Source organism: Danio rerio, chromosome 19, assembly GCF_052040795.2.
Source record: "Danio rerio strain M-AB ecotype USA chromosome 19, GRCz13ab, whole genome shotgun sequence".
In the NCBI taxonomy this organism is placed as follows: Eukaryota; Metazoa; Chordata; class Actinopteri; order Cypriniformes; family Danionidae; genus Danio; species Danio rerio.
The window spans coordinates 50,282,860-50,309,000 of record NC_141039.2 but is presented as its reverse complement, the minus strand read 5'-3'; the positions used below and the strand labels follow the sequence as shown (position 1 = coordinate 50,309,000).

Below are 26,141 nucleotides of genomic sequence, written 5' to 3'. Positions count from 1 at the left end.
ACTAAATAATCATAAGCAGATATTTACATTAATAATACATTATATTAACATCAATGAGAGTGGCACGGTGGCTCAGTGGTTAGCACTGTGGCCTCACAGCAAGAAGGTCACTAGTTCGAGTCCCAGCTGGGTCAGTTGGTGTTTCTGTGTGGAGTTTGCATGTTCTCCCCATGTTGGCGTGGGTTTCCTCCGGGTGCTCCGGTTTCCCCCACAGTCCAAACACATGCGCTATAGGGGAACTGATCAACTAAACTGGCCGTAGTGTATGAGTGTGTGTGAATGAGTGTGCATGGGTGTTTCCAAGTACTGGGTTGCAGCTGGAAGGGTATCCACTGTGTAAAACATATGCTAAAATAGTTGGCGGTTCATTCCACTGTGGCAACTATTTTTGAATAAGGCACTAAGCTGAAGGAAAGTAAATGAATGAATGAATTAACATTAATAATGTAATGTACATTAAATATTCAGAGCTGCCAGTTTCCATGACTTGTTTAAGCAGTAACGGAGTCAGAATGGCATTTCAGAAAGCACACACAAGCTTTTAGGTGATTTTTTAATATGGGATTGTAAAAGAAAGTAGACTATTATATGCATTTCATTTTGTAAAGAACTAAAGTGCCAGGATCATCTTTGATATCTGAATGACAGTGTCCCGTAAAAGCGCGGTCACTGCTGTTGTTTTTAGAGTCACTGCGCTAAAAAAGAGCATTACATAACAGGAAGTCCTGCGTCCTCACTGTGACCGAACTTATGTAAAGGTCCGACTATACTGTGACTGACAGAAAACAGCATCTGAACCCACCAGGAAAAATGCCAGGGGAAACACAGTGATCCCGTATTTGAAGGTGTCCTTTCTTACAACTATTTATTTAACTACGAGTAATATTACTTACGACATAAGTTACCTATTAATTAATCATTCATTCAATTATTTTCCTTCCCTTTATTAATCAGGGGTCAACGACACATGCTATTTCAGCATATGTTTTACGCAGCGATGCCCTTTCAGCTGCAACCCAATACTGGGAAACACTCATACACTACGGCCAGTTTAGTTGATCAGTTCCCCTATAGCGCATGTGTTTGGACTGTGGGGGAAACCGGAGCACCCGGAGGAAACCAACACCAACATGGGGAGAACATGCAAACTCCACACAGAAACACCAACTGACCCAGCCTGTTAAATCACATATTGATATTAAGACTCTGGTTTTAACTTGCAAAGCAGTGCATGGGCTAGCACCTGACTACATTCGTGTATGGGTGGTCGTACAGTGCGCCTAAGCTATCAAATGGCCTACACACCAGCATCAGTAATGCTGTTTCTCTGGATTGTTTTGAGAAACTTCTTAAGACTCACCTTTTTACCGTTGCTTTTAACTTAGATTGGTTACTTTCGTCATTTTATCATCCTATTGTATTGAATCATTCATATTTTATTGCGGTCTTTTTATTATATTTTATTTTCTGACTGTTTTTATTGTTCTGCTTTGTTTGCCTGTTAGCGCTTTGGGACTGAGAAAAGCGCATTATAAATAAAATGTGTTATTATTATTATTATTATTATTAGTCAAATCTCACGGCACAGACAATAGAAATTAACTATTTTAAAATGTATTTCTAAGAAAAGACATTAACTTGTTACATGACAAAAATAATGTCTAACACATGAACACAATATTTTAAATTGCAATTCTTCACTTAAGCCACCTTTCCACTGCGTACGACATTTGGACACGACTGTCGGAATACGCCCCCTTGTGGCAGTCGCACAGAATTTTCAGTTTTGTCGTTCACTTTGGGAGAGAAGCTGATCTCGTGGTGTTAGAAATAAAGGAGTGCAAAAGCAAGAGCCATTATTCTCTGTGCGTTCACTACGGTTGAATGAATGAATACTAGAAACTCATAGACGGCTAAAAATATCAGGGAATATTAATGAATATTAGGGAATGTGGAAAACTAACTGGACTCAAAAACTAACCAAAAAACTACTGTTTTTCATCTCGCGCGCACTCACTTGGACAACACAGAAATACATCACATCCGGTCGCATACGGTCTGGTCGCAGAAGTTCAAATATTTCAACGGATTCGCAGCTCAATTCGGATCCGAATTTTCCACATACGGAGATGATCAGAACTCCACGCAGCCCCCGGACTACTCTCCATTGGAAATGAACGACTTCCAGTCTGTGGCTTGTCGTTTGTCGTGTTGTGCAGTGGAAAGGAGGCTTTAGCCTACGTTTTAAAGACTTATTTGAATGTGGCGATGTATTTATTTCTAATCTTTTATTTGAATATTGGAGCATAATATTGCACTCTAACATTTCCATCGATGTTGATTTTTTTTAATGTCAATTTTAACTATTAAGCACAATCGAAGTCAATACAAATAACAAAAAAGCCATAGATATTAAAGCTAAAACAGACAATTCTCAGTGATGAAAACGTCAAATCACAAAAGTTAACCTTCATCTTAGATTTAAAAACAGATAGGGATGAATAAATATCTGATAGACTCCTCCCTCTATTCATCAGCCAATCACTGTGTGCATAGTTAATGAGCACGATGATATCCCAATAGCAACTAGGTAAACCCCGCCCACACTCGCTGCCCCTCAGTAAAGTTGCTCTCAGCAGTTTTGTGAACAGAGGAAACTTCTACTTTTGTTTAGTGGAACTCTTAATGCTAAGATTAAATGTTTTGTGAATGTGGGCCCTGGAGAAAACGAGCACTGGACATTTCACACTGTCCTCAATGTGTATTCAGTGTCCTGTTTTGTGATGAAGCACAGGAATAGAGTCCTCTAGAGATGAAGTCAGCAACATCCTGCTGCAACAAAACACTCTTTATTTAGCTAAGCAAACAAACACACTGCCAGCTATTGAAATTATTTTTTATGCAGCAAGGATGCATTCCATTATAAAAAGTGGCAGCAAAAACATGTATAATGTTACCAAAGTGTTTTAGTGAATCCTGATTGCAAATATAATGAAGCAGCACAATCTGAAATTTGTTACTTAGGGTACATTTGGTTGCAAGTTTCAGATGACAAATCCACTAGAGGGCGCTGTCTGTATTTGTGTGAATATGAAATACATTACTTAGAGTACGCTCTGTTGTACGTATCAGATAATAAATCCACTAGAGGGCGCTGTCAACATTTTTGGGAATTTGTACATTTCAGATGACAAATCCACTAGAGGGCGCTGTCAACATTTTTGCGAATTTTAAATATAGGTTGTGTTTTCTTGTACGTTTCAGATGACAAATCCACTAGAGGGCGCTGTCTACATTTTTGCAAATCTCAAATACATTACTTAAGTTACTTTTCGTCATAAACTTCTGATGACAAATCCACTAGAGGGCGCTGTCTACATTATACAGAATCTGAAATGAGTAACTTGGGTTATGTTTTGTTGTACGTTTCTGAAATGCATGGAATCTAATAGGCTCATCTAAAGAATGAACAGCACGAAAACTACCTGATATTTATAATTAAAAGTTTTAATCGGTGCATGCGCATTATTCAAATTACTGGCACAACAGACCTGAAAAATTAAGCTATTTTCATTGATGAAATTACCACTTTTACTTATGGTACTTTTCATTATGTTTCAGATGACAAATCCACTAGAGGGCGCTGTCTACATTTTTGCGAATTTGAAATACATTACTTAAGTTACTTTTCGTCATAAACTTCTAATGACAAATCCACTAGAGGGCGCTGTCTACATTATACAGAATCTGAAATGAGTAACGGGGTATGTTTTGTGGTACGTTTCTGAAATGCATCACTGAGGGTACATTTTGTTGTACATTTCAGATGTCAAATTCACTAGTGGGCGCTGTCTATTATTTTTATGAGCCTGAAATACTCTAGTTAGGGTGTATTTTGTTGTACGCTTCAGATGGAAAATCCACTAGAGGGCGCTGTCTACATTTTAGCACATATTAAATTCGCTAAGTTACATTTTGTTACACGTTTCAGATGACAAAACCACTAGAGGGTGCTGTCTACATTTAAGTAAATCTAAAATACTTTACAGGGTATGTTTTGTTGTACGTTTCTGAAATACGTTACTTAATGTACATTTAGTTGTACGTTTTAGATGATGAACCCACTAGAAGACGCTGTCTACATTTTCTGTGAATCTGAAATACGTTACTAAGGGTACGTTTTGTTGTACGTTTCAGATGACAAATCTACCAGAAGGCTACTTTCATGCTTTATTTTAAATGCATGCTCAAACCTGAGCACAACACCATACAAAATGAGCTACAAGCAAACTGACCACACCAGTAAAGTAGTCCAAACAAAAATAGATGACACAAATATGTTCAATTACAATTTGTGGTGTTTATTTGGGTGTTGTGCAAAGAACTGCACTAAATAATCCTTGAATCATCAATAAAATGTCTCTGTAAATATCATTAGAGTGAAAAGAAACACGCTGCAGTCCTCATACCGCCCCCTAGTGTTCATTACTCCCACAAACAGCAGTCAAAAGTATTTTTTTGCGGTTTTCCAAAAGCACGAGCTGAAGCACGTATTTCCAATGAGCTAAAAACTTTGATAAAAACCAGCGCGCCACACTCCCAGAGGTTATTTAGCAAGCCAATTAGACAAAAGCGGCCTCATTTTTCGCAGCTCCTGCTATTTTAGTGTACACTATGCATCAGTGCTGTGCCTCTGGGGCCCGGACGCCTCTTCTGCTTTCTGCTTATGACCGTCATGCATCCTATTCTTTCCAATATTGAAAGTAACTCAGCAACTCTGCTGTGAGGTCGAGGGACTCCTGTAATCCTGCATCTGTTCATCACTTCTTACTGTGGATCTACTGCTGGATCTGGAGCCCATGCGGATATCCTTTCAGCTGCAACCCATAACTGGAAAACACCCATGCACTCTCATTCACACTCATACACTACGGACAATTTAGTTCATCAATTCCCCTATAGCGCATGTGTTTGGACAAACCAGAGCACCCTGAGGAAAACCCACACCAACACAGAGAGAACATGCAATCTCCACACAGAAATGCCAATTGACCCAGCCGGGACTCGAACCAGCGACCTTCATGCTGAGAGGTGAAAGTGCTGCCGAACGCACCACCGTGCCGCCCAATTTCACAGTATATAATCATAACGTTTCCCCCTCAACTGAAGATGACAGTAATGTAGATGTCCACTGAACAAACGTGTGTGTGTTTTCCTCCATCTGTGTGAACACTACAGCCCGGCCGGTGTGTGTTGTGTGTGTCTCAGTCATTATCAGTATGAGAGCAGAATCCACTAATCGCTCTCTCTGTGCTCTCTGGCACACCTGGCTCATTAAGGAGCCCAGATTATCTCTAACGAGTGTGTAATTGTGTGTGTGGTCAGAGCTCCGCCCTCTGCAGGTGCTGATACTGCGCACACACACAGACAAACTCATTAATACTGGAGGTGCAGCGCGGATCAAACACTGCCTTTAATTGAGCCGCGCTTCACTTTATAAAGCAGGAGAATCACTCACTATTACCAAAGACCCTTCCAGTAAGATATTAAGTAACGGTACAAATCTTCACTTATTTCATAAGCATATATAATCTTGAGAAAGCCAACATCCTGTTATACTACAAAAACATATTGGCTGCGTCTGAAACCGCCTACTGCTCAGTATGTGCGGCATTTGACTTTAATCGTACTACTCGGCCGTTGGAAAAGTGCGTTCTATACAGTATGAATGTGAAAAGTATGAATGGATTTCTGACGTACTACATCCGTCGTTTTGTCATGGTCCGGGTACTTCTCGCACACTGCTTTTCGAATTCTATGAATTCTATGAATTCGAATACACTACTCGGCTCGCATAGTTTTCAAGTGTAATTCTAGTGTACTATATAGTATGGAAGTTTGCAGTTTCGAAAGCAGCTATTATTCTTCTTCCTAGACTATTTTAAGAATGCATATACTTCTAAACTGTTCATACTACAACCACCAAACAAACTCCATACTATACTGAATAAGTTGCTATATCTTTTTCAATTGATCCGACTTACGGTTTTCCAAAAACTGACCCGGACATTTCGAAAAACAAAACCTCATAACTTTGTGCCAGACTGTCATACAGACTTAAGTTTGGGCTCATTTAACTCAGACTACCAATATGCCAATAACTGATGACCTTTCAACTTACTAGCCACACCCTAGCAACCACTTACGGCAACCTAGCAACTGTCCCATACACTTCTATTGTAAAAAAAACTGCCATTGACTTTACATTGGACATACTGACAACATACTAATCCATACCAGAAACATACTAACAAACATACAAACATACTAATCATACTTGCCATATGTTAATTTATACTATAAACATACTAGCAACATGCTAATTCATACTAAATTCATGCTAACAACATGCTAGTTTATACTAGAAACATGCTTGCAACATGCTATTTCATACAAGAGCCATGCTAATGTATATTAGCAACTGCCTAGCAACCACTAAGAACACCTAAGCAACTGCCTAGCAATGCCTTTGCAAACACTCACAACACAAATGAGTGGTTCACTCAAAAAACCTTAGCAAACACTCAGAACACCTTAACAACCAACTAGCAACACCTTAGTACCCACCTATAACACCCTAGTAACCGTCTAACTGCGCCTTAGCAACCACCTAAAACACTCTAGCAACTGCTGAGAACAACAGCTAACAGCTACTTAGCAACACCTTAGCAACCAACTTAAACACCCTAGCAACCACCCAGGAATGCCTTAGTAACCACTCAGAACACCTTAGCAACCGCCTAGCAACTACTCAGAACATCTTAGCAACTGCCTAGCAATGCCTTAGCAACCACTGAGAACACCCTAGCAACCACAGAGCAACACCTTAGCAACAACTTAGAAAACCCTAGCAACCATCTAGCAACACCTTAGTAACCACTCGAAACAACGTAGCAACTGCCTAGCAACGCCTTAACAACTGTCTAGCAACCCCCTAGATCACATTAGCAACTGCCTTGCAACACCTAAGCAACCCCGCAAAGCACCCTAACAACCACCTAGCAAAATCTTAGCATCCACATAAAACTGCCTATATGCCTTAGCAACTACTAAGAACACCCTAGCACCTGCCTAGCAACATCTTAGCAACTGCCTTGCAACCCCCTAGAACACATTAGCAACTGCCTAGCAAAGCCTAAACAAACACGCAAAATACCCTAACAACTACCTAGCAACACCTTAGCTTCTACATACAACACCCTAAAAATGCCTTAGCAAATACTGAGAACACCCTAGCAGCTGCCTAGCAACACCTTAGCAACTGCCTTGCAACCTCCTAGAACACATTAGCAACTGCCTAGCAAAGCCTAAACAACCACGCAAAACACCCTAACAACCACCTAGCAACACCTTAGCTTCCACATACAACACCCTAACAACGCCTTAGCAACTACTCAGAACACCCTAGAAACCACATAGCAACGCCTTAGCAACTGCCTTGCAACCACTCAGAATACCCTATCAACCATCTGGCAACCCCTTAAAAACTACCTGGAACACCCTAACAACCTCCTAGCAACGCCTTAGGAAACACCTAGCAAACAACTCAAAACACCTTAGCAACTGTCTAGCAATGCCTCAACAACCAATCAATTCACCCTAGCAACTGCCTAGCAACCACTCAGCACACCCCAGCAACCACAAGGCAACACCTTATCAACCACTCAGAACACCCTAGCAACGGCTTAGCAACTACTCAGAACACCCTAGCAAGCACATAGCAACCGCCTAGCAACCACTCAAAATACCCTAGTAACCACTTAACAATGCCTCAACAACCAATCAAAACACCCTAGCAACCACTCAGCACACCCTAGCAACCACAAGGCAACACCTTATCAACCGTTCAGAACACCCTATCAACCGCCTAGCAGGAATCATGCCGATCCATAGTAGAAACATGCAAACATAAATGTAGTTAACTATCTATGCCAACTGCTTCAAACTTAAAAACTACTTCAGACTAGGGATTCTCAAGTCACCATTAAGTTTGTCTACGAACTTTACTTTTCTAAGTGCACTCACTTTTGTAGTTGCATATAAAAGCAATTTACACAAGCAAAGGTCAAGACTGCAGTGTTCACTTCAGCTGCAGTCACCTTACAGAACTCATAATCTGGAAATTACCATGCTATAACCACACTGGTGGATGGAGTAAACGAGAAACACAACCTTGAAATCGTCCAGGCTCCATTACAGCGTCAGGTCAGAGGGAAAAGAGCAGCGTGACCCGTAATCTCCACAACACACATCAGATAATGCCTTTCTGTGTCTGCATTTCAGCACCACTGACCCACTGACCTAACCGCCGGATGGAAAACACAGATATAGCCCTGAGAACATGAAGGAGACGGAGGAACACAGATCGCGAAAACTCCTGCACTATACAGAATCTGCGCTGTGATATATGGACTGTCTAAAATAAAGCAACAGGAGAAAGAGCAGCAGGTCCATCAGGTCTCGTGACTCAAAATATTTAAGAGAAAATATGTATTTGGACTGTGCAGTTTCTCTTTTATTATTACATAAAATAAAATAAAATGAAACAATTTTATTAAATTAAAATTTTTAAAAAGTTAAATAAAATAATAAATTAAAATTAAATTAAAATAACAAAATAAAAGAAAATATAAAAAAAGAAAAATATATATAATAAAATAATAAATAAAATAAAATAAAAATAAATTAATAAATTAAACTATTTTAATAAATTAAAATAAATAAATAAAATACATTTTAATAAAATACAATAAATAACAAAATAACAAAATAAAATAAAATAAAATAATAATTTAATTAAATTAAATTAATAAAATAATAACAAAATAAAAAATGTAATTAAATAAAAACATCAATGAAATAATTATAATAATAATAATAATAAAATAGAATGAATAATAAAATAACAAAAAATAATAAATCAAATTAATAGAAAATTATTTTTTTAAATTACAAATTTTATATACAGTAAATAAAAATTAGTGCTGCCAAGGAAAAATATATTTGGACAGTTTCTCCTTCTTTTAATAAATTTTAAAAAATAAATAAATAAATATTATTATATATATATATAATTAAAACAACATATAAAATATTATAATAAATAACATATTTTATTATTTTATATATATATATAATATATAATATATATAACCAATATGTAATTTGAGAAACTATGGTCCAGTTTTACACAGATTTATTTTTGTCAGCAGTAACAATACTAAAAAGGAAACTTATTTTATTTCATTTATAGTAGGCTATTATAGTAAACTCAAACCAAAATATTAAATGTTTTGTGATTTGACATTAAGTAATCAATAACTGAAAGGAAAAATACTAGGAGTTATTATTTCAAGACTTCAGATTTTTTATGATTTAAAGTCAAAGAAATGACACCATATATAAAGGTTAAAACTATTAAAAGTTACTAAATACTAAAAAAAATAACCCTGATTTCCTAATTTGTAGAGGAAATTAAGGTTTGCAATAACATTATTGTGAGAATAATGACATCATTTTCATGCATTGTGAGTGTTTCTGAAGCCTCCGCTCCTCTATCCACCTCCATGTGCTGAATCAATCTCCATCTCTGTGTCCTCCTGCCGATCGATCAGTGAAGAGTGAAGCTAAAATTGAATAACGCCTCTGTTCTGAGATCAATGCATAAATGCAGGAAGGTGACGGCGGATTCATTCATAAACGCATTGATCGCTTAAGAGCGACACCGCCACAGCATCAGGAAGATCTGCCTTTTCTCTTCAATAATCAGGTTTAAGACGTCCTGCGCTGGTCAGTTTAGTTTTGTTATATGTATGAGTGTGTATTACATATGCACATATTACATTAGATATTTATTACATCCAATTAATTGTGATTAATGTCTGAACAGCATTAGTTTATTTATTTAAAATATGTATTCTGAAAAATTCTGATTGTTTATCGGAAATACACCTCATATCACTCATCAGCCAATCAGAATCGCTGAGTAGACATAATTTCCCAGTTTTACTGTCACAGTAAATACTTTGCTTACATTTAAAGTGCTTCTACTTTTCTGAATTTAGGTGAACTCTCTCATCTTTGACCCTGATATTTTACATTACTTGTCTGCTTTTACACTAAAATGCAGATTTCTTTAGTCCTCTGTTCTGTTAATTAATTTCATATTTAATAACATGATGCAATATTCAAGCAGATATGCAGAAATACTCTCTCAAATATAAAATGCAGCTGTAAAATAACTCAAATCATTCAGTGTAGTGATACATGTTCAAAACCTGCCGGAACTACTTCAACTGTGCGTTTATCAGAATTTTAAAAATACTGATCAGCCAATCAGAATCCAGCATTCAGCATAACAGGTATTTCTGAAAGGCAGAAGCTCTTTGTGAGACTGAAGAGAACGTTCTGTGCTCAAATAAAGCGCAGCAGGAGAAAAGTTGGCATGATTTAAATCAGAAACATCCAGGAGACACGGTGTCAAGATGAGTATATTTCACTGCGTCTCAGACTGACATGTCCTCAGCAGAGATCGGGAAACAGTGCAATCATCATTTTACTCAGAAAACTGAAGCGCTATTAAAAAAACTAGACAAAAAATAAAAAGTCTGAACATTTTATTATGCTAAATGACAACGTATGTATGAGTTAACTTAAACTTTATTATCCTTTACAAGAAATTTGTCTTTGATTTATATAAAACATGTAAGATTTACCAACAACAGACACATTTAAAGGGCCATGAAACCCTCTTGTTTCAGCAGGGTGTTTTCACTCCTCTACTTTGGAAACAGTCAGGAAAGTGGGCGTGTCCAGCTCTGTTTAGGGGGGAGTGTTGGAGGAGCAAAAGAGGGAGGGTCTGTAAAAAATTTGCATAAAAATGGGAGTGTTAGTTTGGGCACACGGTGATTTTCACAGAGGCAAAACACACACACACACACACAGGGGAGAAAGACAGTAGCTGCGTCCCAAATGGCACACTATACACTATGCACTCATGCACTATGTACTTATGCACTTACACAGTGCAACAGGATAGTATATGTATGTAGTGTTGTCCCAAATGGCACACTAATGTTTTTTTACTAAGCGGAAATTCAAACCGTTTCCCTGATGACGTTTGACGGTCAAAATAATTTGAATTATCAAATAATACCTGCCGTGAGTATTGCCGCATTCACCATCGGGAGGCGCTATAATCACTCTCATAGAAGAATTTTGCTTTCACAATCTAAAATAAATAAAGTTATTCAACATGTGCGTCCAATAGCTCCGCCCCTTCCGCTATGTAAGCAAACCTGCAGTCGTTGAGTGCGTGAAGTGTCCATCATTACACACTTCATTTTAGTGCATGAGTGCATCATCCGGGTAATCAAAATGCACTTATCATTTTTTGAGTTTTCAGTGTGAACACACTACTTGCACTATTTATACTACAAAATGGCGTAGAATAGTGCATAAGTATGCGATTTGGGACGCAGCTAGTGACTTTGTTTACTTGGACATCAGTAATCAAATTATTTGACAAATTATTTTTTTACTGATGTAAAAACCTGCCATGAGAAAAACCGCACCGATCTTAGTTCGGACCGCGCTGATCTTTTGGTTTGAACACGAGCAGAGGTGAGCAGCTGTAGCAATGAAAATGAAAGTAGCCGCCCCCAGGACGTCATAGTTGAAAACCAGACAGATCAGGCAGCATAATACAGAGAGTGGAGCAAAACGCATCAAATGATCGATATTTAAAAGGGGGAAAACGAAAAATAGATTAAATATATTATTTTATATGAGACACACATCAGGGGCCTCATGTACGAAGACTTGCGTGGAAATCATACTAAAACATTGCGTACGCACAAAGCTGTAAATGTGCGTTCGCAGAAAAAAATTCAGATGTATGAAACACTGCGTACGCCGAATCTCACGCATATTCTTTTGTACATCTGAATGAACATGAAACTGAGCGCAACATGCACGAGCACAAAACCCCTCCCTGCCTCCTCCCCCGTATGAATATGCTAATGACTATGCTAATGGCAAAACCCAACGAAAAATCAAGCAAAAAGAGAAACTTTGAACAGAATGTGAATTGGAGGTGCTGCTTTCGGAGGTAGACCGGAGAAAAGCGGTGTTATTTGCAAATTTGTTCTCCGGAATAAACAACAAAAGAAAAAAGTAGAGTGGGAGAGTTTAGCTGATACGGTTAACACAGTTGTGTCTGAACATCGCACTGAGTGAATTAAAAAAGAAATAGTGTGATTTATAGGTGTAAAATGTTGCAGTATCCTCAACAGTCTCAGTGGCGCAGCTCGTAAGACGCAACTCAACATGTTTTCACACGTTCGAGCATGAACTCGATTCGAATCCAGCGTCTGATGAACTCTTTCTTCTTTTTTCCTCCGCTACATATCAGATTTTGCCCACTATTCATCACGAGAAAGACAAGTAGGAATCATCAATAAGTCTGTGCATCATATTTTATTTGCACATTTATTGAATGTAAATGTTTCTGATTCACGAATGCAAATTCATCTTCAGATAGTGTCTTTATAGCAATGTGTGTGCAGTAGATCGCTCAGATTACATTGGGAAAACAGGCGACTGCTGCAAATTGTGCTTTAATGTTTGGCTGGTCAACTGTATGGCATGGAAACCTTACATACCTGCTAGATGAACCCGTCTCATACAGCTGCCATTGCAAGGCTCAGACACTTTGTAGAGAAGAATTTAACACAACTGCCTCTAGGAGTCGCCAATGGAAATAAAACAGACACGCACAAAAAATGTGCGTACGCCTGCCAGAAAGCTGCCGTGGAGCTGCGCACATTCCCACGTTCAGTTCATCGTTAGTAAATCCAAACGTGAGCGATTCTGAGCGTGAAACCTGGCGTACGCAAAGTCCCGGGAGAGAGCCTTGAGCTCATAAGATCCCCAAGCCCGGGGCTCCCTCCCGTTTGCAGGGCGAGAGGGGAGTTTGAGCTCAGGTAGATGTGGGGAACTCCCCTGCTGTAGTAGCTGATGAACAGATAGTGATCGCTCTTAAGAGATAACCACTGACTAGCAGCATGTCTATGTGCTGATTTAGATTAATTAATTAACTAAACCTGCATGTTTTTGGGTGGTGGGAGGAACCCGAGGGGAACCCACGTTAGCATGGGAAGAACGTGTAAGCTCCGCACAGAAATTTCCAGCCTGATCTCACGAGAAAACGTAAGTATTTTACGTTTTGGCAGTTTAGTGGCTAATTCGTACGAGTTCAGTCGTAAGAAAATGTACGATTTTAAAAAGGAGGCGTGGCACCTAACCCCACCCCTAAACCCAACCGTCATTGGGGGATACGCAAATCATACTAAATTGTACGAATTAGATCGTACGAATTTGTACGAATTAGCCACTAAATGAAAAAGTTATGAATTGTCGTGAGATTGTGTTGGAAATTTCGGCTGGCTTGATGAGGACTAGAACCAGTGATGTTCTTGCTGTGAGGTAACAGTGCTAACCACTGGGCCACCGTGCCACCCATCTAGGAAAGGAGGAGGAGTAGGGGTGGAAGGGGGGATTCTTCTAGATCAGTGGTTCTCAAACTTTTTTCACCAAGTACCACCTCAGGAAAAAATAGTCTCTCCAAGTACCACCATAATCACCAGTACTGAAATGAAGTAGTGTAGTTGGCCAAATTAAGCAGCTACAGCACTGCACAGTTTGTATAAATTTTTCAAAATAAAAGTTTTTCAAAATAAATGATCGTTCAGATTCAGATCATAAATAAAACGGAAATAATTAATGATTTTTAGTTCAACCCGGTACCAATTGATCTATAGACTGGTGCCGGTCTGTGGCCCGAGGGTTTGAGAACACTGCTCTAGCAAGTATCTGCTCTGCAAGAACCACGCACCTAGTTTTGCGCCAATTGAATTGATTTTTAGCAGCTGATGACACGATGCACTAAAGTAAACATGTTACGCACATCGCTGTGATCGTAGGCTTTAGAGAACAGCCAAAAGCTGAACACATTGGTGTTATTGTACGCATCAAATTCATTACTCAGTGATTCCTCCGCGTACCACTAGAAGTAAGCCCACGTACCACTAGTGGTACACGTACCACAGTTTGAGAACCACTGATCTAGATGAAGATGGCTGTGATATGGAGCTGAGGGTATTTATAGTGGCTTAGGAACGGTCTGATTGGTGAATCATACATTGCATAATGTAGGACCAGCTGTGATCAATCATAAGCAGGTGATCCTCTCAACATTAGTTTATAAATAAACTCCACATAATCTGACAATGGGGTCAACAAAGTAACATTGTAACACACACACACACACACACACACACACACACACAGTCCAGAGTCTCCAATCTCTCTCTCTCTCTGTACGTGTGCAGGGATATTTGAGTCATCTGTGAGATAACAGGACAGTCGGATTTGATTGATTTCTGAAATAAATAAATAAATAAACAAAATGAATCTCTAATCCAGGATTAATTTCAAAGCATGTCTTCCACGTCAGTCCCACGGCCAGCTCCTCCTGGGAATACCATTACAGCTTCGTCTGACGTGTTTATGTGTCTGTGTGTGTGTGTGTGTGTGTGTGTGTGTGTGTGTGTGTGTGTGTGTGTGTGTGTGTGTGTGTGTGTGTGTGTGTGTGTGTGTGTGAAGCTCAAACATAGAGAACAGCTGAAGAGATGGATCCAAACAGACGAGACGTGAAATCAGACACAAATGACAGAGTAGGAACAGAGAAAAGAGGGAATGAAACACTTCCTCCAGGATCATACAAAGAAATCCAAGTGTACACACACACACACTCAATCCCAAACACACACTCCCACACTAACACATGTCCACACACTGACACACACACATGCATTGCAGACACACACACATTCATTCCCAAACACACACTCCTACACTAACACACATATGCCCACACACTGACACACACACACACACACCTGTAATGTCATCATGTCTCCCGCAGTGCATGCAGGTCCGTCAGATTCAGTTTAAAGAGGAAACGTTCGGTTCTCCAGGGTTTTGACCCAGCAGGAGTCCAGCACACACACTCCAGCAGGTCATCTCTCAGCCAATCAGACGCATCTTCATTTGGGGTTTGAAAGCAGGCGTCCGATTGGCCGGTTTATCAGGACGGAGGCACAGTTGGAGGAATTTTAATAAACATTGCCAATGGACGCTCTCTGCTCACCGTGGGGAGCGTTTGTTTGGACATAATTATCTGTTACAGCTGGCAAATTGAGCCACAGGGCCGTGTGTGTGTGTGTGTGTGTGTGTGTGTGTGTGTGTGTGTGTGTGTGTGTGTGTGTGTGTCGGCATTAACACATGCTAATAAAACCAGCACTGAAGGAGTCTGCAGCACTCATTTAACTGAGCTACTTCACCCTGATCTGATTAGAAGATGTGTGAGCCCATCACCAACACACACACACACACACACACACACACACACAGACAGACACACACACACACACACACACACACACACACACTTGCCTACATCATTGCACAGATAAAGAGACTGAAATATTAGGCACATTACACACACACGAGCCAGAAAACTGTGTTTTTGGTGGGGGGGTTATTTTCCAGATATCTTTACAGATTATAATCCGACATTTTAATTTTCTTAGTTAATTAAATTTAATAAAATATTTCTTATTTTTTAGATATTTATTCAACATTAATTATGCATTATATTTTATGCATACATACAAAAACAATGCTCTTATATCATATTGAAAAATACTTGGTTTTATTGTGGGCATTAATAAAAATGGATATATATATATGCAGTGGCACAGTAGGTAGCACAGATCACTGGTTCGAGCCTTGGCTGGGTCAGTTGGCGTTTCTGTGTGGAGTTTGCATGTTCTCCCCGTGTTGGCTATCCAACCTAAAGTGACATTTAAAGGCTTAACTAGGGTAATTAGGGTAACTAGGCAGGTTAGGGTAATTAGGCAAGTTATTGTATAACGATGGTTTGCGCTGTAGACTATCAGAAAAAAAAAATAATAATTATATATATATATATATATATAAAACTTAAAGGGGCTAATACTGACCTTAAAATGGTGTTTAAAAAATTTAAAACTGCTTTTATTCTAGCCAAAAGAAAACATATAAGACTTTCTCCAGAAGAAAAAATGTTATCAGACATACTGTAAACATTTCCTGAATCTGTTCAACATCATTTGGTAAATATTAAAAAAAATACAAATAAAATTTAAAGGGGGCAAATAATTCTGACTTCAACTGTATCTACAGTACATTATACACTTTGTGATTATTATTATTATTATTATTATTATTATTATTATTATTATCATTACAAAAAATAAATGTCAGTAAAAAAAAATTGTTGATTTAAAGTGCAAACAGTTTGAAATTAAAGTACATTAAATGTAATAAAAATCTCATATAAACATTAAAATCACAAACAAATTAATGTAATAAAAATCTCAAATAAACTTTACAAAATCGCATACAATTTATAAACTATTCTGTATATTTGTATTAAATTAACTTTATTGAAAAAATGTAAATAATAACTGATTATTTGCCAATGTTACTTTAAAATGATATGCATGTATATTCACATTTAGCTTTTATGCATATTTACAATTTACATTACATCTTTATTTTTAATTTTCATAATTTTTGTTCCTTTTTCTTTAAAAAAAAGGCAAGTTTATTTACAGTTTAAGGCACATTTCATACACAGTGGCAATTTAAAGTGCTTCACATAAACAGGAATAAAAGAGACAAGTATAGGAAAATATAACAAGTCATAATAGTGATTAAAAACATAAAAAACTCAAATATTTGTAAAAAAATTATAGTTATTAAATATAAAATATATGAAATATTTATTTAGTTTATTTTTTTTTATTTAATTTTTTTGCTGAAAACACTCAATATTGCTGCTTATTGAAACTATTTTTTAAATAGTAAAACAACACCTCTGTTTTTTGGGGGACAACTTAATTGTTTTATGTTCAATCCACTTAAATTTGTAAAACTGATTACATTAACTTTGTGTTGGGATAACCTAAAGAAATTGTGTGGAACCGAGCATTTTTCAGTGCAAACGGCAATGTTTAAATATTTATCATGCACTAAAAAAAAAACCCTCCATAAAAAACCTGACAAACATACAAAATCTGCGGTCACTATGAGCTGTCAAACCCAAACAAGCAGCCTGAACTTTTCGTTTTGTGTTCAAATGACACGAACATGAATAAATGATTAGAGAGAACTGTGGTTTTAGGGTGAAGCTCCTCTGTAAAGCCTCAGCCTGTGATTTCTGACGCAACGCAGCACCAATAACAGCCCCGGCGCTGATGTCTGCGTCTGCTGAAATGAGTGTGAGGAAAACACGGGGTCGATGCGGAGGTAATTTATGACATGATCACTTCATTGCTGAAAGCACCACATAAATCTGCCTCATCACAATTAAACCAAGGGTACGGCAAGGACAAGCTTTAGTGCAGAGAAGAAGCACATTCACTGACTACCCACAACACAGTTTAACAGGCCGCTCAATCAGAAGTCCATTCAAGTCTATTTGCATAGAGCTTTTCACAATAATTATCATTCCAAAGCAGCTGTACACGAAGTATGCACCTTATTACTACATTATTCAAAATAGAAAAGGAGTATGGACAGTGTATACTCACTGGCCACTTTATTAGGTACAAATGCTCGTTAGCGCAGATGTCTAATCAGCCAATCACATGGCAGCAGCTCACTGCATTTAGGCATGTAGATAAGGTCAAGACGATCTGCTGCAGTTCAAAGCGAGCATCAGAATGGGGAAGAAAGGGGATTTAACAGACTCTGAACGTGGCATGGTTGTTGCTGCCAGACGGGCTGCTCTGAGTATTTCAGAAACTGCTGATATACTGGGATTTTCAAGCACAACCATCTCTAGGGTTTACAGAGAATGCTCAGACAAAGAGGAAATATCCAGTGAGCGGCAGTTCTGTGGGCGCAAATGCCTTGTTGATGAGGCCAGAGGTCAGAGGAGAATGGCCAGACTGGTTCCAGCTGATAGAAAGGCAACAGTAACTCAAATAAGCACTCGTTACAACCGAGCTCTGCAGAAGAGCATCTCTGAACACACAACACGTCCAACCTTGAGGCGGATGGGCTACAGCAGCAGAAGAGCACACCGGGTGCCGCTCCTGTCAGCTAAGAACAGGAAACTGAGGCTACAATTCACACAGACTCACCAAAACTGGACAATAGAAGATTGGAGAAACGTTGCTGCTCTGATGAGTCTCCATTTCTGCTGACACATTCAGATGCTCGGCTCACAATTTGGCCTTAACAACATGAAAGCATGGATCATCCTGCCTTGTATCAGCGGTTCAGGCTGGTGGTGGTGGTGTAATGGTGTGGGGGAGATTTTCTTTGGGTCCATTAGTACCAATTGAGCATCAACGCCACAGCCTACCTGAGTATTGCTGCTGACCATGTCCATCCCTTTATGAGCACAGTGTCTCCATCTTCTGATGGCTACTTCCAGCAGGATAACGCAGCATGTCATAAAGCTCAATCATCTCAGACTGGTGAACATGACGATGAGTTCACTGTACTCAAACGGCCTCCACAGTCACCAGAGCTCAATCCAATAGAGCAGCTTTGGGATGTGGTGGAACGGGAGATTGGCATCATGGATGTGCAGCCGACAAATCTGCAGGAGCTGTGTGCAATAGAAGATTGGAAAAATGCACAAAAGCATCCCTTTAAAAAGTGCAAAAATATTTATTTTTTAAAAAGGCGGCAACACCAAAGCTCTAAAAATACCAACTTATTCAAATTAAAAAGGCTGATACAAGGCGTGCAACGCTTTGAGCACACCGGCTCTTCATCAGACAGTGAAGAACTGAATGAATCTCCTCAATCTACTGAACCGCTTCCCATGAGACACAACTCACTACATCACATGTAAAGTCATTTCTCGGTTGTTTACGCCATATAAAGCTGCACTAATTAATTTAGAGTGGTGTGAAAATTAAATCAGACAAACACACACACATGCTCACATGATCAGATGAACTACACAGTGCATATTTCAGGACACACTACAGACGCTAGAGGCCATGGTCTTTAGCCTCCTTGGTAGAGCACCCGACTCCCATGCGGAAGATCGCCGGCTCGATACCAGCTCTGAGCGGGTTGGGTGGCGTAGGACCGGTGGGGTTACATTGGTGCCGTGACCCGGATGGGAGTGAGGTTTAAGGGAGTGAGTGTAGCGGAGGCCAGCTAGTGTGTGCTGTGCAGGTAAACCTCACTCCTCTGACCTCTAAAGGTGCTCTAGCGACAGTTGCTAGAGGCCATGGTCTTTAGCCTCCTTGGTAGAGCAACAAACTCCCATGCGGAAGATCGCCGGTTCGATACCAGCTCTGAGCAGGTTGGGTGGCGTAGGACCGGTGGGGTTACAAATGATTAAACTGACATAAACGATGTGATGTCTCAGTCTAAACTCCACAACTGGGACTCAGCAAGAGCTCATGTTCATGTGTACAGCACTTTCTTTCTGTATATGTAATTAAAGGCAACTTTGATCCACTGCAATACAGTATTTTAGGTTTCGTCTTGTCTTGTTTCTAGTCTGAATAACTAAACAATTATTAAAGCAAGAAGCATTTTCTAAACAATTAATAAAAACATTATTCATTCATTTTCTTCAGCTTAGTCAGTTTATTTATCAGTGGCAGCCACAGTGGAATGAACCACCAACTATTCCAGTATATGTTTTACACAGCGGATGCCCTTCCAGCTGCAACCTAGTACTGGGAAACACCCATACACACTCATTCACACACACACTCATACACTACGGCCAATTTAGATGTTCAATTCCCCTATAGCGCATGTGTTTGGACTGGAGAATCCAGAGAGCCTAGAGGAAACCCATGCCAACATGTGGAGAACATGCAAACTCCACACAGAAGCACCAACTGACCCAGAAGGGACTCGAACCAGCAACCTTTATGCTTCATGCTTTTTGAAAACCAGCAGCAATCAAGAATGCTTGATTATATGCCGTTAAGGCTTTGCAATCAGGTGATTATAATGGAAGTCAATAGAGCAAAAACAGCACCAACATCACCAAAGACGAGTCAATCTGAACAATACACAAGGGCTAACCCCTGCTGCCTAACGGATGGAGCTGATCTGGAGTCAGTCAGTGATGAATGTCTACATGATGCTGTCGGAAAACAATTAGCAAGAAACCAGCACCGTCCGTCTCCTTATCGCCATTAGTGACGAGACGCAGAGCAGAACAACATGATGGAAACGCGGAAGAGTCTGGCCTGAAAACACCATCATCATCATCAGTTTTACACAAGAGAGAGTGATGAATAAATGAGCGCATGTGTGATGAGCAGACGAGGGTCAGATGATGAATGCCGGAGTCTCACCGGAGGACGCTTCTCTTTGTCTCGTTCACTGCAGACACGATTTGGGGGTTTGTCCGATAATTCAGTGTGTGTGTGTGTGTGTCTGTGTGTGTGTGGACAGGTGCTATTGTTCATGCTGGAGGATCCGCAGGTGATGATTAAAACATTTTTATCAGTCTGCCTTTGTCTGATTCTGTAGACCAGGGGTGTCAAACTCAATCCCTGGAGGGCCGAAGCCCTGCACAGTTTAGTTCCAACCCTGCTCCAACACACTCACCTGTAGGTTTCAAACAAGCCTGAAGGACTCAATTAGTTTGATCAGGTGTGTTTAATCAGGGTTGGAACTAAACTGTGCAGAGCTGCGGCCCTCCAGGAACTGAGTTTGACACCTGTGCTGTAGACCAAAATCCCTAGGTGGATAATCTACAATCAGGGGTTTATAAACTGGGGTGGACCCCTGGTGGACCGGAAGGGAGCGCTAGAGTGTCTGCGAAAAACTTGGCAGAAACAAAAAAATATTTACGGGATATTTTTTTTCCAATCCTAAAATAATTAATGACTATAAATTATTCATCTAAATCTACTTTTATGATTTAGTACAGCCATTCACTTCATCAACACAGCCGCGTGTCTCTCTCATTGTCTCTGTGTGTGTGTCTGCGTGTCTACGCTATGTATGTGCGTGTGTGTCTGCGCTACGTGTCTGTGCTTTGTGTGTATGTGTGTCTGCGTGTCTACGCTATGTATGTGCGTGTGTCTGTGCTATGTGTGTGTGTGTGTGTGTGTGTGTGTGTCAGCGCTATGTGTGTGTGAACACATTGTTGCAACTCCACAAAAAATGCATCAAATACTGCTTGGTAAAGTTCTTACTGTAGTATTTCTCACAAACGTTACTATGGGTGTCACGATTTCGATTTTTAATTCGATTATCGAATCAAAAAACAGAATCGTGGATGCTGCCATGCCCCCATGTCACGTCAGCTTGTCTTGCCAGGCGGGAAAAAAAACAGGCTTGTTGAACTGCAGACGCAGGAGACCCGTCGACAGAGCTTAAACCCTCTCCTCTTTCAATGAAGTCGCCGGTGTGGAAGCATTTTGGATTTCCAGTGAGTTATGTTCAACGTTCGTGTTGTCGACAAAAAAAACACAGTTTTGCAAGCTCTGCTATGTACGTATTAGGGTTCGTCCGATAGACAACACCGGCATCGCGATCCTCCGCCCTCCCCCGTTGCAAATCCGCTGGTGAAAAGTACACACTCAGGCCCTGTTTACACTGTCTTTGTTTTTAAATGGCATTTTAGAACCACAACGATTTGACATCCACAGTGGCGTGTAGCATTTCTGAGCAGCCCTCCTTCCTCTCTACCTCTGAAAATGCACATCACGTGACCACACAGACGCACACACAGCCATGCGCTCGAGACAGCAGGTCCAGGCAGTCAGAGGACTGCTTCAATCTTTCACTCACTTGTACTTGGTCATTTTAGCGAACACCTCAGATACTGTTGGCTGGTTCCTGTTGGTTGTGCGTCTTTTTTACCGACGCCATTATAACAACACAGATCACTGCCTATTCCCGAGTCCCGCAGAAAAAGTGATTGACAGGTGGTAATTATGTGTGTATCTTGCCTTTATTCATTTACTGTATGATTTGTTTACGGGTAAAACAAAGACCATGCAGGTCAGGTAGTTTAAACGGTAGACTACAAATAATTAATTGGTCATTAATTAATTAATTATTCATAATCGAAAATCGAATTTTAGAATCGAAAATGTAATCGAATCGAGGATTTGGAGGATCGTGACACCCTTAAACGTTACGTGAGATCTGCTTCCTGAGGCAGTCGAGGGCGTGTTGAGGCATGTTGCTGACAGGCATGTGGGATCTGTGGGCGGGGATGACTCGCCTTGAAGGCCCAGTGCAAAAAAACAGCAACAACCTTTTCCCAGCTCTAATAAATACTCTGATGGGTGTTTTGAGCTGAAACTTTACAGACACATTCTGGGGACACTTATAAGACTTATATTAAATATTAAAAAAGGCGTAACCTATGTGCCCTTTCATGTAAATATAGCATTGTTGTGGTTTTTTTATAAAACAAAAATGTTGAGAATCACTTTTGGCTATAGTGAGTTGACAACTAATAAAATGAATAGTTTTAAAAACAAAACCATTTAGCATGCCTGTGAAATATGAACTATAATGTCTTTACGTTATACAGAACTTTAGTTTACATATTTATACTTAAAATACATACGCGCCTTTAAACTTTAGGCACTAAGGCAAGGAATCCTCATATTTGGGGGTCCCTGAGATGATAAAGTTTGAAAACCCCTGATCTAGAGAATGCTGGACTGATGCAGACTAATGCTGGGTCAAACATGAACAAGCCCAACACTGGCCTTCATACCTTTTATGATACGTTTTAACCCAAGGTGGAGTTTTTGTTTTAGATTTGATCCAGCATTGGAGGCGAGGCAGTGGCGCAGTAGGTAGTGCTGTCGCCTCACAGCAAGAAGGTTGCTGGTTGGAGCCTCGGCTCAGTTGGTGTTTCTGTGTGGAGTTTGCATGTTCTCCCTGCCTTCGCGTGGGTTTCCTCCGGGTGCTCCGGTTTCCCCCACAGTCCAAAGACAAGCGGTACAGGTCAATTGGGTAGGCTAAATTGTCCGTAGTGTATGAGTGTGTGTGTGTGAATGTGTGTGTGAATGTTTCCCAGAGATGGGTTGTGGCTGGAAGGGCATCCGCTGCATAAAAACTTGCTGTATAAGTTGGCGGTTCATTCCGCTGTGGCGACCCCGGATTAATAAAGGGACTAAGCTGACAAGAAAACGAATGAATGAATGAATGAATGAATGAATGAATGAATGAATGAATGAATGAATGAATGATCCAGCATTGGGTCACAGTTTACGTCCAGAAAAGGGGAGGCAATTAACGAAATTAAAGAAATTACACTTTGACCCAATGGTTGGGTTTACACACACATTCACGCTTTTATCTTTAATTTCCACATGTGTTTCTCATACACACACACACACACACAGAGAGAGAAAGAGAGTCTATCGACGCATGGTTGAATTGTACACAACCTCATTCTTCAAGCCCCTCGAGGAGAAACAAAGACAAAACTAGTGGCACTTCTAGAGCTGGACTTTCAAAGTCAAACACACAACATCAACACACACTCCTGTAAAGAGTGTGTATGTGCGTGTGTGTGTGTGTGTGTGTGTCCTGAGGGATGTTTAATCACCTTGATGACGAGCGGCAGAAAGCAGAGCTCATTAAGACATTAAGAGATCAAATCCTCCATCAAGAGCGAACAAAACTCAACTCATTCAGCCGCTGAAGTCATCAAATCTGAACCATTGAACAGAATGGCAGAGATCACAACAAAACACCGTTATTTTTCACATGTTACTGTCCTAATAACAATAATAAAACATACACGCGACCAAAACTATCACAGAAGTGCTAATACTAATGTGGTCTTTGCACCTAAGCAGACACACAGACACTAAACAGAGTCCATTAGTTAAGAGTGAATGGTCTTATTAGCGCTCGTCTGTGATCCTCTGATTTATTCTCTCTCCGCCGCTCCCACATGCATTGATTTACACCCTTTACAGATTACAGCATGTATCTATTAGTGCGATGGCATGCAGCCGCTATAAACAAGGCCTAAAACAAGATATAAAAGTACAGCTCACTGACCCGCTGCGCAAGATTTACACACACACACACACACACACACACACTGTATTAATCTTCAAATGACGGGGAATGTTTACTGGTGTAACTGGCCTCATTTGATCGTCGTTGAAGCTCTATTTTTAGCTGCTGCGTGACATTTAGGAGTGTTAACATCAGACTTTAAAGAGCAGCGCAAACTTGATTTTTCTGTCAGGTTCATTAAAATCGTGGAGAGTTTAATCAGGAGGAATTAATGTTGAAGAGAGATTCATATGCAGGGATTTAAGCGAGATTGGAGGACAGACTGACCAGCTTCAGGATTGTGCACAACAGTGAGGGCCGCGCATTTAGTGGGGGGGTTTAACAGTTGATAAAGTGTTGAAGTTGCATATTAGTGATGTTAAGTTTTTAAAAATAAAATATCTAAAAAAAGAAAAAAAAAATTATTATTTTAATTTATTAAAAATTTTTATTAAATTAAATTAAAATAAAAATTCAATTAAATAAATAATAGGGATAAGTTTTTTTAAATACATAAATAAAATATCTTCAAAAAGAAAAAATAATTAACAAAATGTAGAATATAAAGTAAAATTAAATTAAATTAAAAAATTAATTAAAAATGTAATTAATAATTTTATTAAATTATAAGGATATTAAGTTTTTTATATGTAAATACAATATCCAAAAATAATAAAATAAAAATATATTAAAAAATGTTCAATTAAAAAAATATTATACTAAATAAAGTAAAATTAAATAAAATAATAAAATAAATAATTAATCTAAGAAATAATGAATAAAATAACAAACAAACAAAACAAAAAGCACATTAAAAGTACCTGTTAATATATTGAACATTTCAACTAAATAAAATAAAACACCTATAAAAAATTTAATAAAAATACATAAAATAAAAGTTAAATGAAACAAAAAAATTTAAATTAAAATAAGTAATTAATCAAATAATAAATTAATTAAATAAAAAATATATATAAAATTCACCTTAAGATTACCTTTAAATGTATTTACTTGAACAGACTATCTGGAAAAACCCCTCATAAAGTTGTCAAATTGAGGTGTTTATGACTAAAGTTTATTTATTTATGATATGCATTGCACATGTTTTTTTTGTCCCGCCTTCTTGTGTTGTTGTCTGTTATTCTATAGGCTCCCATTCTAATGAGGTCCAGGCTCTGATTAACTGCTGGTTCGAGCTTGGCAGAGTTCGGGGAGCTCACTTTTGGTGCAACAGTTGCTAGGAGTGAAGAGCTCCTGAATTTTTCCTACCCCTCCCGCCAACAACTAACCTTTATTCTTGTACAAATGTCCAAGCATGCTCACAACTTTTTGAGAGTTTGAGCTTGTAGGGGTGGCCTGCTTTATTTATTTAAATTTTTTTTTTTACTTTGTTTATGTTCAGGGAGGAAAGGTAAAAATATTTACAGGTAATTTACTTCATTTGCAGATTCTTTTGCTTGTTGTTTTGGTCTGTGCATGGCTATTCTGATAATGTACGCACATATAATAAACCTATTCAATTACTCTCAGCTGAGTGTCTGAGTTCGGTTGTTGACCGAAGGGTGATCTTTTGCATACATTTTGTTTAGTTTGTTAGGGAAATCCACCACCCACAACCCTTTACGTTTATTATACGCATGTTGTTTTCGCATAGACTTGGAGTGTAATACAATGTATATTATTAATCACAATTTAATTTAATTGCATTTGCTATTTACATCTTCAAGGGTTGTTTTAGGACTAAAAAATATCACCAATGACAAACTGCATTTGATATATTTACAGCAGGACATTTACTAAATATCTTTATAAAACATCACTCTTGCTTCATGTTCTAATGATTTTGAGTAGCCAAAAAATACCTGTGCAAATAGGAAGTTTTAGTGGTCACATATTAATAACCGTGATTAATTTGGTCGCTATAATCATGCTATGAA

At 39.0% G+C, this 26,141-nt stretch overlaps 1 long non-coding RNA gene across 1 annotated transcript in view; it reads right to left on the bottom strand.

Annotated features, from left to right (window-relative positions):
- Window positions 1-10,659: 10,659 nt before the first annotated feature.
- LOC147832690 (uncharacterized) overlaps window positions 10,660-26,141 on the bottom strand; it is a 40,522-nt gene continuing 25,040 nt past the window's right edge. The window contains exon 3 of the long non-coding RNA XR_015517273.1: window positions 10,660-10,918. This is a non-coding gene — a long non-coding RNA (uncharacterized LOC147832690). The remainder of the gene's footprint in view (window positions 10,919-26,141) is intronic.